The sequence below is a fragment of the Myotis myotis genome, unplaced genomic scaffold (assembly GCF_014108235.1).
Source record: "Myotis myotis isolate mMyoMyo1 unplaced genomic scaffold, mMyoMyo1.p scaffold_m19_p_12, whole genome shotgun sequence".
Classification (NCBI taxonomy): Eukaryota; Metazoa; Chordata; class Mammalia; order Chiroptera; family Vespertilionidae; genus Myotis; species Myotis myotis.
The window spans coordinates 45367822-45387833 of record NW_023416316.1 but is presented as its reverse complement, the minus strand read 5'-3'; positions in this window follow the sequence as shown (position 1 = coordinate 45387833).

The following is a 20012-nucleotide window of genomic DNA, read 5'->3' as shown; positions in this document are numbered from 1 at the left end:
TCACCTGAATAGCGCTCTATTGTTAACACAAATCATAGTGTGCAATACATTTTGCTCTTTCCAATTAACCGTATGTCTTGGAGGTGTTTTATATCTGAACATAAATATCTGCCTCATTTTGAAAATATCTACTTGGTAGTCTGATAGTGATAGACATTCTACCTTTGCTCTCATAGACAGTGGCGCAATGAATAACCTTATACATACATTACTTCATACATATTAAGATATATGAAGGATAAATTGTTGGAGGTGGAATTGCTAAAAACCTCACATGTGTAATATTGACTGGTAATGCCAAGTTTCCGTCATAAAAGTTTACCAATTTACAACTCACCATCAGTATCTGAGTGTATTATCACTTTTCCTGAGCCCTTCCTATTTCATAGGTGAAAAATGTGTGGGCTAATTTAACGTTTCTCTTATGAATGCATTTGAACATCGTTTCGTGTGATTAAAAGCTGTTGTATTTCTTTTTCTACTTTCCATTGAGTTGTTGGTATTTTCTTATTGATTTGTAGGAGAGCTTTATATATCATGAAAACAGACGTTTTGCCTGTGATAGGAACTACAAATATATTTTTCTGAGTTTATTTTATGATTTCTGGGTGTATGTCATGCTAGAAGTGTTTTCACCTCTCTAATTCTTTAAAAAATTTCTTCTTATGGTTTCATTTTTCACAGTTAAAGATTTGATTTATCAGGAATTAGTTTTGATGTAAAGAGTGAAATAGAGACCCAACTTTATTTTTCAGTTTTTTTTTTTAATCCAGAAGGCTCAACGGATTAATTGAATAACCCGTTCTCGCCTTGCTGATTTGTAGCGCTATCTTTATCATGTAGTTCAGTTTTAACTAGATGTCAAAGGTGTTGGGGAGGTGACAGTTGCCACAGGGTCTGTACCTGCTAGTATAACATCTGCTGCTGTTGTTTAGCTTCCAATAGTGCTCAGACCTACAGGCTTCGAATAAAGCCTCTCGCCAGGACTGGCCTCCCAGTTCCTCGGTGTATTTCCAGTGCTCTCCTGTGGGCACACAGTACTGATGTTTCTCTAGCCACATACTTAACAGATTTTCCAATTACATCTCTTCTTTACATTGTGCCAACTGCTGTCACAACTGTTTTTATATATTACATAAATTCACTATTTTCTTCAGAATCAATTATCCTATATAATGAAGAGCTAACATGCTAATTAGACCAAACGGCAGAACAACTGTCCGGACGACCTTCCTGACGAAGCCGGGGCTGTGAGCGCCGAACCCCTTGCACGAATTTCGTGCTTTGGGCCTCTAGTGCTATTATAAAAAGGAAAAGTATTATTTTCATATTTTTAATGTTCTCTCTTTCCATTGCAATCATATAATACTTTGTACCTAAACTTTCAACACTCTTGTGCCTTTTGCACTTGAAAACAATGGCGTGAGTAATGTTTGTCGGGCATCTCAAAGCCATGCTCAAGCACCAGGACCGTGCGGTTGAGTGGGGAATATTGCTTTGATGACCACGCCAAGGTGACTCTGACAGCCCACAGGCGTCTGTTGGCGTGGACTTGTTGCTTAGGTTTTGCTCTGGTGTGTCTGTACGTCAGTGCAATGGTAGATGAGTGCTGACTGTGTACCTATGGGGAAACACTTTGTGACAAAGAACTGCCCAGCCATGGCTGGGTTTGTTCATACAGTGGTGAGCTCCTCTCTGAATGCAGTTAAGACTCCGTAGGACTGCTGTAGAGGGAAACTTGCATGGGTAGAAAGTGGCCTGGATGAACTTTAAGCCCTTTCTGGCTTGTCATCACTAAGATTCTAAGTTTTTGATTCATGTTCCATTTGTCTTGAATTCCCTCCTGCTCTTCTCTTAAGTCCTTGTTCTTGAAAGTCAGCTGAGACAGCATCTTCCTCTCTCAGCGATCCTTCTCTGACATCTTTCTTTCCCCCAGATGGATAAGCTGCCCCTTCCCAGTGTCTCCTTGAAAACACATACTACTAACTTACAACACAAGTCCCTTACAACATTTAACAGAGTGATTTAAAATGTTTTTCATTTAATAGTCGTATAAGTACATTATAGGAAAATTTTAAAAATAGAGAGCAGAATGCTAATAATTGATATAATGATAATAGTAGCCTGCCCACATACTGTACATGATAATGCTTACAACAACCTATCATGTAGGTGCTATAATTATTCCTATTTCACAAATGAGGAACTGAGACACAGAAGTGAAGTAACTTGCCCAAGGTTACACAAAAAGTAAATGAATGAACTGGGTTTTGCTCCAGGCTAACCATCATGCTATAAACAGCATATACACAAAACCCACCTATAATCTAATCTCACTGTCCAAAGACAATCCTATTCATATTTTAACCTGCCTCCTTCCATTTATTCACGTGCGCACACACACACACACACACTTAATATGCTTGTGGTCATTTAGGATATGAAATTATGTATCCTGCCTTTCTCATTTAACATTTTAACATAAGCATTTTAATATTAAAAAACACTTTGAAAACATTATTTTCAATGGTTACAAAATATTCTATATTGTGGATGTACCATCAATAACTTTACCAGATCTCTTTTATTGAAATAGACTATAATATTCCACCATTATGAGTAACAATGTAGTGAAAATCTTCACGTTGGAAAGGTTGGCTTGCTGTTATTCTGTATTCTGGGTTATTCCTTGAGATACTTTTGCCAGATTTTCTAGGCCATTCTCCTTTGATGCTCATCCTTCCCGTGAGCGTGCTGCTCATGCTATTTAGGGTACTTTCTCCACGCCAGCCTGTCTCCTCTTCCTTTGGCTAACTCCTCTTCATCATTTAATAGCCGGAGGGCCCTCCTCCATCCTCTCCTCTAGGTTAGCCTTCCTAACCACCCAAGGCTGAACTCAGCTCCCCTCACAAGTGCTTCTGTAACGCCTCCACTTTGCCTCTCACAGCACTTCTCACACTCTTGTCTGCCTGTAAACCAGACGCGCCTGTGTAAGTCTCAGAAGGGCTGGGCAGTGTCTGCTTTGTTCAGCGTTTCCCCCATGGGTCTAGTCCAGTGCCTGGCATATAGCAGGCACTCGCTCAAAAAATATTAGCCGAGAGATGAAAATATTTCATGCATATTGCCAACTCGCTTTCCTATTTGCCTCCGTTTACACTTTCACCAATAAAATATGGGAGGGCCTCTTTCACAGGAGCTTAGCTAGAATATCATTACTATCATTGTTGCTTGCTAATTGGCAGGTGAAAATGGCATTACCTTTTGGTCTTAACCAACTCGATATTATTTTTTTATATGTTCCCCGCTGGCCTCTAAAGTCTTCAAGAGGAAAGGCCATCTTGTCTTTGTGACCCCAGCACCAAGGAGAGTGTCAGTATGTAGCAGATTATAAATATACATGTTGAAAGGATACAAGAGCTCTCTGTATCAGTTCTTACCCTGCACTGAATCTATAATAATCTCAAAAGGAAATGTTAACAAAGACTTGTTGCTCTGTGCTGACATAGCCCTCACCCCCACTTGGAAGGGAGAGAAAAGGAGTGGCTTTGAGGGGCAGTGGCTGGGAGTCCCACCTGCTTTTCCTTGGGGACAGAGATCGACAGGCAGCAGGTACAACAGAGAGGACACTGAGATTCCAACAGTCTTGAGTCTGCATTCTGGTTTCAAAGCTTTGGGTAAATTACTTAACCACTTTTCATTTCTGTGTTCTTGTCTGTAAAATGGGTCTTTGGAGGACTGCCTGTTTAATAAAAAGTCCCGCCGATGGCTGGCCTGCCTGTGCCCGCACCCTGGCATATAGTACTCATCAAAAGGCGGTCATCTCGCCCTCATCCGGCTCCTCCCACCCCAGTCCTGATTACACACCTATAATACACAAATATACTTACTTTTAGCGCCTGTAACTCTGCTCTGCACAGAAATAACGGTCACATTCACGGTCCGCTACTAAAATTAATTCTTTTTTGTTAAGCAGTGCTAATAGAACTTTCTGTGTTGATAGAAATATTCTTTTTAAAAAATATGTTTTATTGATTTTTTACAGAGAGGAAGGGAGAGGGATAGTTAGAAACATCGATGAGCAGACCAGCCGCCTCCTGCACACCCCCCACTGGGGATGTGCCCGCAGCCAAGGTACATGACCTTGACCAGAATTGAACCTGGGACCCTTGAGTCCGCAGGCCGACACTCTATCCACTGAGCCAAACCGGTTAGGGCAATAGAAATATTCTTATGGCTTAACAGTGGTTCTCAACCTTCTAGTACCTCATGTTGTGACCCAATCATAAAATTATTTTCGTTGCTACTTCATAACTGTCATGTTGCTACTGTTATGAATCATAATGTAAATATCTGATATGCAGGATGGTCTTAGGCGACCCCTGTGAAAGGGTCGTTCGACCGCCAAAGGGGTCGCGACCCATAGGTTGAGAACCGCTGGTTTAGAACATGACCAGTGCCACTGACGAGCAGAATTTTACATTTTATTTAACTGATGGATATTTAAGTTTAGTCACATGTGGCTACCATGTTTTACAGGGCAGTGTCTGTGTCTGGATGAGGCTTATGTAAACAGGCAGTGCCATAGGAGCGATGAACTTTGCAGGCATTAACACGTTAAGCACCCAGTCAGTCACCTATACTTGATCTTCTACCATACTTTCCGTCCGGAAGACAAAACAGGCTGGGCACTTAACATGTTAACCCTGCGGTCATTGGAGTTGCCAGCGTAACTGGCCGACCACTTTTAAGACTAAAGGGAATGAGACAGGGGAAAGCAATCTTAATAGGACAATGAATGAGGCAACAGGGTGGGATTGAGAAGTGTGAGCAGGTGGGCTTCGGCTGGGGGCATTTCAGAGCTGATTCAGGTTCAGAATGGCTTGGGAAGAGAGTAGTAATAAAAGGGAGAAGTGAAGGCAAATGGTAGAAAGAGCAAGTTTGCTGAATATAAACACCGTTGTAAATTTACCAAGACCTAATCCTGAAAGGGGGGAGAGGGGGAGAGATTGAGATTGAGAGGTTTAGCATTTATTTGGAAAACTTGCTTGCATTTCTTAAAGGCCTTTGAAGTCCTGGTCAATATAAAGAACTAAGACTATAATTGAATATCAAAGCCAAAACAAAGAAATTACAACAACAACAAAAAGTCAGCAATCTCTCCAACTTCCAATAAGGGGAAAATAATGTTACTTTTTTAAGTCTTTGCTAAGCCTGGTGATCCCACCCCCCCGCCCCCAGTAATTGAGTTATGTAGGTATTTGTTCACCTGCTTCTGTTTAGATTTGCCTGTCCCCTCATAGGTGAAATGTGCAGTGAATGGGAACAGGGATTGATTGCAGTGGCTTAGTCAGTTGAAATTCTTGCTGGCCTAGTCGAAGTTGTCTGTGAGTTTGGAAGAAGCAAGAGAGTGATGGGGAGAAGAGAAATATGTTACTAAACTTTCGTTTTATTGATGTCTGTAACCAGGCTTAAATCTGGAGGGTGTACCCTCTTTCACAAAGCACATCCATCCTCTTTAATTCCCTCCTTAAAGATGAAGACCCTACGCCTCAGCGATGCGGGTTTCTTGCCTGATGTGTCTCCGAGTGGCTGGCAGGGCTGGACCCAGACCCCGAGACCCCTCCAGCCACCGCTCCGGGCACTGTCCTCGCCTCGTGCTGCAGCCGTGGAAGAGGCACCTGTAACGCTGTGCGCCTTACTGAGAAAACCTACAGCTTTTCATCTTCGTTTATTGTTTCTCCTAAACATACAGACTTTCAACATGGTTCTTTTTGTTCTTTTGGCCCCAGATGACACAACAGCTCTTGACATCTGTTATGCTCATCTGGAAGTGGATGCAATCCAGTTCGATAGGAAGTACTATAAACATATGCATAACGCACGGTGCTACTTTAAGGCTGGGGCGGTCGACCCCGTGGTTGTCTAGTTTCACTGCTCACTTTAGAGATAAGGAAACTGAGGCGTCAGATAAATCGGGCCACTTGCCCAGGGTCCCCTGGACAGGGGAGTTCATACACACCCTACTCTAGAGCCCTGTTCTAACAGCAGGCCAGGGCCCTTTCCCCCTAATCTGACATGGTTTCGGCATCTCTGCATATACGTTTCACTTTGAGGTGTGTCCAGGTGAGTTGTAGATCTGGAAGGAGTGTTTTAAGTAATTTAAACATCAGATCCTGGCATTCAATGAAGACCTGGGCTCAGTTGTCCCAACTAGTGGTCTTTGGAGATCTAATTCCACGGAAAATCTCACAGTCCTCTGTTTGGTAGGGCGCAGGCGGTCACAGCTGTATCTCACATACCTGCCTAATCCCATCTGCTCTCTTCTGCCCGGACCAGAACATTGCTTAACTCCATGGTGGAATCAACTCAGCTGATCTTTAAAAGCTTCACCTCATATAATTTGACGCAACTTTGTTCTCACTTCCTTTGGTTTTCCAGTGTTCTCTCTCGTCTCCATCTCTGTCTGTTTCTGCTTCCTGTACTCTGAGCAAAGAGACTCTCTGACCAGGTCTCCAGAAGAGCAGAAATGAGGCTACTGAGCACTGCATTGGATACAGAGAGAGCACACTTGCAGAAAATGCTTGCACCGAAGAGGTTTTTTTCCTTCACCTCAGAATTTGCATTCCAGAACTCTACCTACCGGGAGAGGGAAATATGCCAGGGAGTATGGAACATCTGCTCTGACACTGGTATTACTGAGATGTCTGGGGCTCCCTGGAGTCGGGGTGACAGGAGCCAGATGATTCTCCTGAGGAGATTTGCTGATTTAAAAAGTGGCATCTGTGAAAACCTAGTAAGAATATAAGGAATGTGCTTGAACAGATGGCATGTGAAGAATATTGGAGCCAAACCATTTTTCTGAAAAATCTTTAAGGATTAATAAATGTGGCAAAGGGAAGGGATTCCAAATGATTTAGAATGACTCGATTATACTATTCAAATTGCCTATGTAGTTTTACTCCAAAAACCATTTTTTTTGTACAGGTCAATAGTTACCAGTTATGGTAAAATAATGTAGTGTAGGTGGGTACTTTCTGTGTAGCTTTCTAAAACATCACATTTCTTCATTGCAAAGTTTCCTCACAAAATCAGAACAGAAGAGTCTGGACCTTAGGTGATGCATGTGTGGGGGAATTACACTCACTGAAAAGCGTAAATAATAGATTTAAGGAAATATTTTGAGGTTATATTGTTCGTCTGTGGATGTGGATGGAACTTTAAAGCAATGTAGCTGACTGTAGAGAACTTAGGAGAAAAGTCAGTTTTCTGGACTGAAGATCAAATTGGAATGGATTAGCAAGGCATTGCCAAAAAGAATTATGGAATAACTACAAATTATTATCATGGAAATAGCATCTACATGTATGTAACTCTGTGCTCGGTACTGTTAAAGGTCTTGTGATTGATAAGTAAGTTATTCTTTCAAGAAAGATAATGATTTTCCTTGCCTCCATAATTTATAGTCTTGATTTATTTTAAAATTAATTTGGCAAAAGTTAATTTTAGCTCCTATAAAAGAACATCACAGCCCTAGCTGGTTTGGATCAGTGGATAGAGCATCGGCCTGCAGACTGAAGGGTCCTGGGTTTGATTTCTGTCAAGGGCATATGCCCGGGCTTCAGACTCGATCCCCAGTAGGGAGTGTGCAAGAGGCAGCCAATCAATGATTCCCTCTTATCATTGATGTTTCTATCTCTCTCTCCCTCTCCCGTCCTCTCTGAAATCAATACAAATTTTTTTTTTAAAAAGAATATCACAGGGGGAGGGGGGGAAAAGGAGACATATGTAATACTCTTTGTAATATTTTAAGCAATAAAACAAAATTTAAAAAAAAGAACATCACAAAATATGACTAAGCAAAGTCCAATTTTAGAGGTTTTATTACATGCATATTTTAGGATTACCTTCAGCAACAGGAAGCTGAAAGAATTCTACATGTAGGTGTTGTTTTTCTCCTATGACATTATGCCCAAAGATTGGCAGTCCATGACTGGTGGAGGCCAAAGGCGTCATCAAGAATGCAGGCTCCTCCAGATTATTTGTGCATGAGAAAGGCCCATCATTTGGTCCTAAATACAGATTCATTTCCTCACTTCTGTTTCTGGATAAGTAGGCCCTGCTGTGATCTCTATATCCAATGTCCACATTCTAGCGTGAATATTTGCTCCAACCCACTGGTCATGCTTCTGGTACCTGGAGTTATTCAGAGAAATCTATCTTTTAAATTGCATTGCTTAAAAAAAAAATACCAGATCAATATAAAAAAATTGAAAATAGAGAAATGTACAAAGAAGAAAATAAAATCCACCTTATGTTTTACAACACCAAATAACTGGTTAATATCGTGGTGAATATTCATCCAGAAACTGTTATATCTCTCTCTATCTCTACACACACACACTATATGTATACACATACATACATATGTCCACACATATAATCTATAAATATAAAAAGCTAAATGTCTGGCCAACCAGTCGACCAGCCAACTGGCCGGTAGGTATGACATGCACTGACCACCAGGGGGTAGACATTCAATGCAGGAGCTGCCAAGTGACAGCAATTTTGCAGAGTGCCCTCTCACACTCCGGGCCCCCTCGGGGGATGTTGGACTGCCAGTTTTGGCCTGATTCCCGCAGGCCAGGCCGAGGGACCCCACCTGCTGGAGGGACCCCGCTCACTCTGCAGACACCAGGGCCTCTAGTTACATATAATTTTTCATGTTGTATAATTTCACACACCAGTATTTACATATATGTTTTTACATATACAGGATAAATGTAATATTCTATAACCTTTTTTATTCACTTAATAATAGGAAATAGTCGTATTTCCATATGTAGATTTTTTCCAGATTTACATAATTTTTAATGGCCTTCCTGGTATTCCCTTGTTTGCATATACCCTACTCATTGTCTAAGAACATATTAAAAGAGTTTGCACACCATCACAATGCCTAGTTTTCCTCATGTCTAATGCCTTCTGTGTATAATTGTACTACAAAAATCTCTCTAAATACTAGATTAGACTATACCCCTCAGACTGTAATCTGAGAGGAAGAACTGTATGTTGAGAAAGTCAAGAGAAGTGAGTTCTAGTCCCAATGTGATGACTTACTAGCCATATGGACCGCAACAAATTGCATCTCTGTCTGGGCGTCAGTTTCCACATCTGTCAAGGTGACATTCAATGTCTCAATGTGTTGTGATTTTCTAAAACCTTGTCTTTCATTACTACTAAATCAGCTCCATGAGAACAGGGACTAAGTCTGGATTATTACTCACATATAGCTGAGGCTAGCACTTAGTAAGTGCCCAATAAAAACCTGCTGAATGACTGAATGAAATTGCCACCTTCCCTGCACTCTGAATTATTCTCCTGTACCAAGCCATTCCCTGCTCCTTGCTTTTAGGCAGGTAAAACTAGAGGAATTGTTCAGAATAGTTTGTCTTTCCTTTTGGTAAGATTTTATAGATTTATTTATTAAAGTTCTAAGCCTGCTGTGTTAAATTTCTTCTGAAATACTGTATTCACTCTATCTGCCATTGCAAATGAAATGTCTCCCACATTTCCATTTTTAGGTGCTTATGCTAGCATGGCACAAAGTATTGATCTTGGTGTATTTATCTTCTATTGAGCCATCTTTTCAAATTATTTTATTAATTCTAGCAATTTTTCTTTTTTTGTTAATCCTCACACAAGGATATTTTTCCATTGATTTTTTAGAGAGAATGGAAGGGAGTGGGAGAGACAGAGAGAAACATTGATGTGAGAGGGACACATTGATTGGTTGCCTCCTGCAGGTACCCCAACCAGGCCTGGAGATAGGGCCTGCAACTGAGATACATGCCCTTGACTGGAATTGAACCCAGGACCCTTCAGTCTGTAGGCCAATACTCTGAGCCAAACCAGCTAAGGTGCAATTTTTCCTTTTTAACTAGACTTCCTGGGATTTCTGGAAACAAAATAATATCCTTAAATTAAGGGAGTTATCTCTGCTTTTAAATGTGTATACAGATTATAGTATTTTCTTATCTTGAATTTGCTGAGAGCTCCAAGACAATGACTAGTAAAGAAAGAATATATATAAATAGGAAATTTACAAGGTACTAAAAGAAATGCCCAATAAACATGTGCTGCAGCCATTTCAGTTGAGCCAGGAACAAGAAAATGATGCCAAATCCCACTTTTATATTACAAAACACAGCATACTAAAAACCAATGAAAAATATTCAGTTTTATTGTTCATCATGTTTCAAAGTGACAAAAATTAAAAAAGCTATAACATTTATTGCTGGTGGGGATGAGCCCTCTGAGTTGCGAACAGCTTCTTCAAATACTCTCTATCAATACCTATTAAAATAAACAGGTCAACATATACATTGATACAGTAATCCCACTCTTGAAAATTAAGAAATACCTTATCTCCAGGACACTATTATTTTTGTTAATAATATTTTTGTTAATAATTTTTCCATGTATGACTTGTCTTTTTCCCTTTCTTTTTTTAATTTTTATTTTATTATTTTTAAAAATAAATTTTTATTTTTCAATTACAGTTGACATATAATATTTTATTACAATATTTTATTCAGGTGTACACCCCAGTGATTAGACATTTGTGTAATTTGTAAAGTGATGACGCTGATAAATCTAGTACCCATCTGCCAACATTCATAGTAATTATGATATTATTGGCTGTCTTCCCTATGCTGTACTTTACATCCCCATGACTATTCTGGTAACTATCAATTTGTACTTCTTAATCCCTTCACCTTTTCCACCCATCTCCCCAACTCCCCTCCTATCTGGCAACAGTCAAAATGTTCTCTGTTTCTGTGAGTTCATTTCTTTTCTGCTGTTTTTTGATGTTCAACTTTATTCATTTTAATATAGTTATATTTATTAATCATTTTTTTAGTTATCATTTTTTTTTCTCCTTAAGAAGCACTTCCATACCATAAAACCACATAGACATATCCTTAAATATTTTTTACTTTCAGAGTTTCACCTTTTACACTTAAGTTTTAAATTTACCTGGACTTCATTTGCCTGGGAATATGGCCTCAGACAGGGATACCATGTCGCGTTCACCCCCCAATAATGTCACAGCATTATTTATTAAACAGTATCTTCTCCCTCAAGTGACATGCAGTGTTCCTTCTGGCATAAATCGCATTTCTGTAGTTGTATAGGTCTCTAGTTTGTTTATTTCTGAGACAATCCCATACTGTTTTTAACTCCTGTTGATATCAAACTTTACTAGAAGTTTTGAGATATATGGGGCATGTTCCTCACTCTTGTACTTTTTCTTTTTCAAGAGTGTATTTTCTATCCTTGGATCTTTGAATTTCCATATGAGTTCCAGAATCTGCTTTTCAGGTGAAAAACATTGTTTTTAATGTTCTGTTGGGGGTTTAGGTTAGTGAATTGACTTAATAAATCAGTTTGAGAAAATTGGTATTGAGACTACTTAACATATATCTCTGCCCTTACTTAGGTCTTTTCAGATGTCTGTCATTAAAGTTTTAAAATGTTCTTCTTAAGGTTTTGACCATCTTTTATTAGATTTATTTTTAAGTAACTTAGACTTTTTTTGTGTTTGACATCTCTGGTGGTTTTAAAGTATCCCTGCACATTCTTTGAAAAGCCTCCCTTTAAAAGGTGCAGCTTAATGCTGATCTTATTAGGTGTGGGATGGACTTACACACTTGCTGCTAAGGAAAAAATAAAGCAGAAGTAATTCAGAGACTAGATCATAAATGGTACTCTGCCTTCTTCCTTGCTCTTTCTCAGATCACTGTCTGTGTAGGAAGACAGCCGCCATGTCATGAGGATACACGAGCAGCCTTATAGAGAGGTCCACGTGGAGATAACTGAGACCTGCTAAGACCCAGCAAGAACTGAGGCCTGCAGACTCCATCCGCAAGGATGGACCATCTTGGAAGTGGGTCCTCTAGCCCCAGTCAAGGCTTCGGATGATTACAGCCCCCCGCCCCCAACATGTGACTGCAGCCTGTACGAGACCCTGAGGCAGTCCATCCAGCTGAGTCCTCCCCGAATTTCTGCCTTCAGATAACGCAAGAGGTAAGAGATAACGCGTTTTCTGTTGGTTATCTAAAATGTGTTTATCAGGATGGCTCCCCACTCACTTGATTGGAGGTGCTTTCAGTGCTGCCTCTTTCTGAAGGAGCATCCTTCTGTAAGCCTTGTTTTCCTCCTGTCGGCTGACAGGACAGTGGAACTACTGTCTGTGCGAGGCTAAAGACGGTGGTGATCTTATAGCATCCTGGGCATTTCACACCCATGAAGTAGGGCCTGGGGCTCTGCACAGGCGCTTCTTCTTGTGCCCCCTCTTCTCCACTTCTGGGGAGGGATGGAGGAGATCCTTAGTGAGAGGCATGTCATCATGAGGAGGTTGTCACCGCCAGACTGTCATGTTTGCTATTTTAAGCCACTATGTTTTGGGATAATGTGTTACAGAAAAATACATAAGTTATACATCTTATTAAAAATTAGGTTTCCTGTTTGTTGCTGCTATACAGAAAAAATATATATGCTTGTTGATTTCAGAGAGAGGAAAAGGGAGGGAGGGAGAGAGAGACATCAATGATGAGAGAGAATCACTGATTGGCTGAATCAAGCCTGCAATCTGGGCATGTGCCCTGACTGGAAATCAAGCCCTGACTTCCTGGTTCGTGGGTCAGTGCTCAGCCGCTGAGCCACACTGCTGGGCTGCAGTTGACGTTTACATTATTCTTATAGTTAGCTACTTTCCCAAGTTCACTTATTAATGTAATAATAATAAATTTTCCATAGATTCTATTGGATTTTGTGTAAACAATCAACAAAAACCACTTAGTGGCAGATTTTTTTCTTTCTTTCCATCTGTATTTTTCTTCTCTTTCGTAGATGGCTTGGTCTTCAGTATGATATTGATGAGAAACAATGATAGTGGGTATTCTTATCCTGTTCCTGACTTGAAGGGGATTTTTGGATAGTTTTCCACTTACGAATGTTGTTGCTTCCCAAGTTTCTAGCTTCTCTCCTTATTGGGTTAAGGCAGTTACTGCTTCCCTCTCCTTGCTTCCCTCAGTACCCAATGCACACATGCATACACATTTGTGCTGGTAGATTTGTGGTTTGGAATTGCATGGAATGGATGAATCAGAAGAAACAAACATTCCAAGTGCTGTTGCCAAGCTACCCTGCCAACAAATTGCATTAATATAGAACCCCACAATGGTATATGTAAATGTATGCTTTTCCATATCTCACCTAACCCTTTTTATCCTCAATGCAACCCCCACTTTCTTAATAATAAAAATCAGTCATATAGCCGTTACTGTGTTCCAGGCGCTGTTCTAATGCTTCATTTATATTAGCTCATTTTATCCTCACAACCACCCTTTGAGGTAGGTGTCATTGTCACCCCCAGTTTACAGGAGAAAAACTATGGCACAGGGAGATTGAATAACTTGTCTAAGGTTACCCACTATGAGGGATATAGTCAGGATTTTAACACAAGCTGCCTGGCTCCCACATTCATGCTCTTAAACCTGATGTTGAATGGCTCTTTATAGCTCACAGCTATTGAACGCTTGCCATGTGGCAGGAGCTGTTGCAACTCAGTCATCACAATCACCTTGTAAGGTTAAGTACTCTTATCACCCCCAGTGCTTTGCATATTGCAGCATATTATACTAGTACATTTTTGTTCCTGAGTGAAAGCATTGGTTTGATGGTGGCTTGGCTGGGTGGTTGATCTTCCTATGCCTTTGATTTTTCTAGGAGTGGTTCCTGCAGGCCATCAGAATTTGCCCTGGGCCTGGGGCTAGATTGAGACACACTGCATGACTCAAGAAAAGGCATGTGGTTGTAGTTTGAATTTAGTAAGGATAGGATTCATATTTATTCTGAACAAGAGACTGTCTGAAAGAGCAAGGGCTCAGGAAAGAGAAAGGCTTGGATAAATATTCCCTTCCATTTACCAGCTAGGGTTTTTTTCAAACCTCTGAGTCTTAGAATTTTTTCATATGTAAAATGAGGGCACTAATAGCAACTTTGTGGTATTGTGAGAATTAAGTAAAATGGCATGTGTGAGGTGTCTGGCCAATTGCCTGGCATATGGCACTTGCTCTGCAAGTGTGAATTCCTTTGTCCTTCCCCAAGAGCAGCTGTGTAACAAGAGCACGGATCTCTATGTGTGAGGGTGTGGCAGGCAATTAGACAGACATGAACAGAGCAAGGACAATGGGGCAGGTACACAAGGTCACCAGGGTGAAAGTTCTGGGTGCCTAGCAACAGGCAAAGCTGGGAAAACAAGGACCTCGCCCCCAGAGTAATCTTTCCTCCCCTAGCATATTGCTGGTTGTTGAGTTTTGATCCCTCTAACTTGTTATAAGGCTTGTCATGTGGTTCAGATCCTCCTCTGGCATGTTGCTAGTCATGTGGGATAAACCCCTTTAGAGGGGGAACGAAACAGGGGATGAAGCATTAAGCCCCCAGGACAATGGCATTCTCACTCGTATCATACATCTAGGCCTCAGTTGTGTCTCAGCTCCAGGCTGCACTGACTAATGACCCCCTTCCCTGGTGCCAACCAATCAGTGGAAATCACAACTCTGAAAGGACACACCTGGAAAGCTGACCTCCTGTAAAATCCCCACCCTTAAAAGGCATGGAGGACCCAGCAGCTCTCCCTCTTGGGAACATGCCCACACCTATCCGCTCCCTCTCTTTTCTCCTGCCAGGTATGTGACATTTACCCTTCTCTCTGCTAAGCTCCGGGCTCCTTCTGTTGCTTCTGTAACTTGTTTCCTGAGTCCATTTCTTCTACGGCTCACTTTTACCTCTGTGACTTTCTAAATAAACGTTCTCTTCTAGTTTGAGTCTTGGCTCTGAATTCTTTCTTAGCCAGAACTCTATTACCCAAGTTGCTGACCTGAGGTCCAGTCTGACTCCACCTGTATAACACCTGATGCCATTCTTGCTGCCAGCAAGGGTATAAACCCAGCCCCAAACTAAAACCTAAAATCCAGTGAATAATCTACACATAGATCATTGAGAGTTGATTATACTCGAGCAGATGTTTTTACTAATGTAAAAGAAATGCGTGATACCTTACTGGGTGCAGGTACAATTCAAAATACATTACATATGTAGTAACTTAAGTTCTCAACCAACTCTATAAGGTATGCATGATTATTATTATCCCATTTTTGTGGACAGAGAACCTGAGGCACAGTGAGGTTGAGTAACTTGCCCTTGGCCACACAGCTAGTAAGTAACAGAGCTGGGATTCAAGCTCAGGCTCTGAATCCAGTCTGAATCACATGTTCTCCATCTGCGATAGCTCAGAAGACAAATTCCTGACAAATGTCTTACCGAGAAAAGACCACGTATAAAATTCAGGTTAGCTTTATGTTTGGCGGTCCATTTCTAATGCTTTCTTTCGATGTCTTTCTTCTATATCCAATAGTGTATATTAAAGTTAATTTGAATCTTTACCATTGTGTTTGTTTCATAAAAGACCATCCATCCTTCTATCCAGCCATCATTTCACTTATTCCTTCAACAACATTTGTTAGGCCTTTTAAAGGCAGGACAAAGGCATGAGAAGACTTGAATTCAAAAGACCTGGTTCCAAATGGTGGTTTTCCATTTCCTAGCCGTGTGAGCTTGGGCCAGTCACTGAACTCTCTGATCCTCCGCCTCTTTAAACAGAAGAAATAATGCCAACGTCTCTGTGGTGGCCGGATGATCGGATGAGATAGTAATGAGAGAGAAAGTGATTTGCAAAGTGTAAATGCAAATGTTATTTGAGGAAAACTTCCGCAAAGAGGAGCCAGCCAGAAGCCTGTGCTTACTTAAGCAAAACCCCCGCTTTGGGAATAAGAAGTGAATTAAATTGCTCGCTGTCCTTTTATTGCTGACCTCAGCCAGGGTTTGAGCTTCAACTGTGGCACGTGAACAAAGGGAGACGCTTTGAGGGAAGCTGGCGTGGGGATCCCACTTCTCTTCTGTAAGTGTCTCCGTGGGAATGGGTTAGGTTTGTCCGTCAGCAGAGTGTTGCCTCCTTTGTGGTCCAGAATACAAATTGAAATATTACGCTACAAAATTATTAGCATTTCCTTACACAGAAAAGAGGTTAAAAAGTGAACAAGTGGCTCACAGACTCGGTAGAAGAGGTGGATTGTACCAGGCAGCTCTGCTGGCATGCTGTGGGAGAGTCTGCCTTCAGACCTCCCAGAAGCATTTCAAAGGCAACGATCTCTGATTTAAATCATGAGGACTTTTTTCTTCCAGAAAGTTGTCTTGTGTGCCAGTGTCCTTTAAAATAGCTGGTTGCTGGAGTGACTGGCCACATTAGAATCCACTAATGATAAGTAAGTGAAAGTTGAATGGACACCAATTCCTAGTCCCACTCTGCAGGGATCCTTATTCTTCAGACCTGACACCAGACCTGAGAAGCTGCATTTTTAAAAGCTCCCAGGAAGCTGCTAATTCACAGCTGGATGTGGGAACCAGGGCTTGGTGATGAGGATGAATAAGGCCTGTGGGGTTGCATATGGGACTGGTGAGTTTGGGGAACTAAGCTGGTTTTTGGAATGCCTCTGTTCTAGGTTCTATTCACCCCCATTATTCATTATCTCCCCCCCCCCTTTTATTCATGAAAACTTGCTTTTAGTATAGTTTTCTGGACAATTGCAGCATGCCAGTTTTGAATCACTTTCATTGCTGCCTTCCTGGTCAACCATTTCCTCAGAATATAGGTGAATGATTTTAGGAGGGCATTTGAATGATCCTTTCAACTCATGCCCTCCAGCCACAGTTATGTGATTGATATTGGGTAACACTGTTTCCCTGATAAAATCTCAATGCTCAGCTCTCAACTCCTCTCCTCTCTTTATGTTATGAATGCAACTACTGCTGGGCCAGGGTATGCCCTGGGTGGGGAGTCCCTAACCAGGTCCAAGTCAGAAAGATTAAAAAAAAAAAGTTTTTCCTATTCTCAAGAACCTTGGAGACAGTTGTTGATGAAGGCTTGGAAGTCACTGCATTTTCTAAGAAGCTGATGAGAGACAGGGGCGCACAGGCACAACTGTGACCTAGGGATGCCAGTAGGTTTGTTGGCTGTGTTGCTGTGTGGTTGTCTCTGTACTCTTATCTTGACAAATGACTTTGTGATCAATCAAACCTGTCCATTTGAATTCTGGGTTCCCACACTATGTGACAGGTTGCTTAACTTCTCTGTCTTTTGCTTCCGCATCTGAACAAAGGATTTAACAATGCCCAAATTACACGTTTGGTTTGAAGTTAAGATAAGATAAAACCTGCAAGTGTCTGGTATGTAATAAAAGTTAGCTTTTGCTCAATCTAGAGCCTGCTTCTGCCTTCTCAGTTTGTACTGGAGGGTGAAGTGGAGCCTGTTGCAAGGTGAGCCCATCTTTTTTTTTTTTTGAGAGAGAAACATTGATTTGTTGTTACACTCATTTCTGCATTCATCCATTGATTCTTATATGTGCCCTGACCAGGGATCAAACCCACAACCCTGGCATATTGGGATGACGCTCTAACCAACTGAACTACCTGGCCAGGGCCAACGTGAGTCAGTCTTGATAGGAAAGTTTATTAAGCTGAGCTGATGTGTGAAAGGTGCTGGGATACACATCTGGGCATATCACTTCATAGAGTACCATGCGGCAGCACAGAAAGTAGCAGTTTGGTGAACTGCAGAAGGCGACAGAGCCGGTTGTTGCAATCTGATTGTGGAAGGGGCTGTGGACCCAGGGGGGTGTTTTGGTGGCATCCCTCCCCCTGCTCCGCCCCTGGATAAATTACATACTGATAGAGTTGGTAACATGATATCTATGGTCCCGGGTAAGTTCCCACTTGCAATGTGAGACTCAGAAGGCAAGGACCCTTGGTTAACATATTTTGAGTCACAGACCAGTCCCTCCTACTTTATGCTTGTCTTTGAAGATACAAGGAAGAGCTAGCATTTTGCCCTAGAAAGGATACTAGTCTGAAGAAGGGCTGAGAGTCACTGGGCTCTAGATCTGACCTCTTTGCTTTGGAAGAGGATCACCAGGGTAAGAACAGGTGCTTAACCAAGAAGGAGCCACGGGACTGAGAGTTTTGTGCTGAACTTAGACTCCGGCTCAGTGCTTCTTGAAAAGATTAAAACTTCAGCCAAGAAGGCTGAGGTCTCAGACTCTTCAAAACTCTTTTCAAACTTCTTTTCTCTTTTGTGCCCCCCAGGGCCCCTGTGAAGTAGGTGTTTGAAATCCCCAGTTGATTGTGGAGAACGGAAGGCACAGGGTCACTAGAAGACAGGACCTTTGGCTACAGAACGCAGGCCCCGGCTTTTCCGCCAAGCTATGAAATGGGCCTGTAAGGAATAAAGGTGAGGTTTTGATAGCGTTATGATGGCGTGAAGGCCAGGGGATGCAGGAATACTGAAATCCTACTCCCCTAATAAGGAAGGCGCATTGGCATTGCAACAAAGAGCAATGATAAAGAGAAGAAAAATATTATTTTATTTATTTATTGTTGGTTGGGCTTTTCCTCCAACTCCCCAGGCTAAGAATTTGATAAGTTGGATTGGAGCGTGGGTCCTGGGCCTAAAGCCTGAGAGACCACTTTCTTCCCTTTTTGATCAAATCTAAATCTTATGGATCATACTAGACTGGCTCATAGAAAGGAGAGAGAGGGAGGAAGGGAAGGAAGGAGGGAGAGAGAGAGGGAGAGAGAGGGAGGGAGAGGCTGATAACAAGGGGTCAGGTATGCTCTTTCTACCACTTTTGATACTTGGGTGGAAGAGAGGTGAGAATGAGACAGAGATCTGTCCAGAGGTTCCCCACAATGAAATGGGTCCTGGCCCTTCAACATGCTATAGACAAAAGAGAGAGCTACACAGTCAGAACTTGGCCTTTGTACACACCCACTAGCAAATATAGCCCAACTAGAGGCCCAGTGCATGAAATTTGTGCATGGTAGGGTCCCTAGGCCTGGCCAGCAATCAGGGCCAATCAGGGCCAATCAGGGCCTTCCAGCTGCCGGCCTGGGCCTTCCTTCTGGCTGCCGGCCAGGGCCTTCTTTCATTCTGCACTGCCCCCTGGTAGTCAGTGCACGTCATAGTGAGCGATTGGTCTCCCGGTCGAACTCCTGAGGGAAAAATTTTCATATTAGGCATATATATATATATATATATATATATATATATATATATATATATATATATATATGATAAGTGTTCTGGAGTCAGTCTAACTCAAAGCACCTTTTTCTTCTTTTTCTTCTTTGGGAGAAATTGGTGGCAGGGGAGTAAGAGAAGAGAAGATAGAGAGCCTTGGAACCAAATTCTTATAGTGTTTCATTAGGTGCTAGAACATGAAGTGAAAGGTAGGGTAGTGCAGGTAATGATAAAGAGGGGATGAGAACCAGGTTTGGGGACCTATTAGATCATGTTACTGTAGGTCAGTACTGCTTAGTGTTGTGGCCCATGGAGATGCCAGTTCTTTGGCCCTATCCCAGACTCCTAAGTCAGAATCTCAGGGATATGGGCAAGGAATCTGTGTTTTAATACTTTCCAGGTGACTTTTGTCAGCTAAAGTATGAGAACCATTGGTATAATTCATGGGAAGGGAACTGAGGGTTTCTGGGCGGGATGGGCATGGTTGGTTTTGGGTGTGGTGACATAGCTGGTATTCCTTTCATATGATGATTTCCATCCCCTCAGCTCACCAGCAGGGGTGGGTTCTTTGCAGCTATGCTTTGCTTACTACCTGATACAATGTTCCTGCCTGTAGCTGATTGGACTGTGCAAAGACTATTGAGACAAGCTGAGCCAATCAAATGATCTCGCCCACTTTCCCTGATTTGCAGGAAGTCCAAACTATCTCTTTCTTTTAGTTCTGCCACCTCCTCCCCTTTAGCTCTCCAGACATTTCTAGATGCTTACAGTGTCCAAAGGGGCAATTTTCACGTTCTTGTCTTGAAGCATTGGG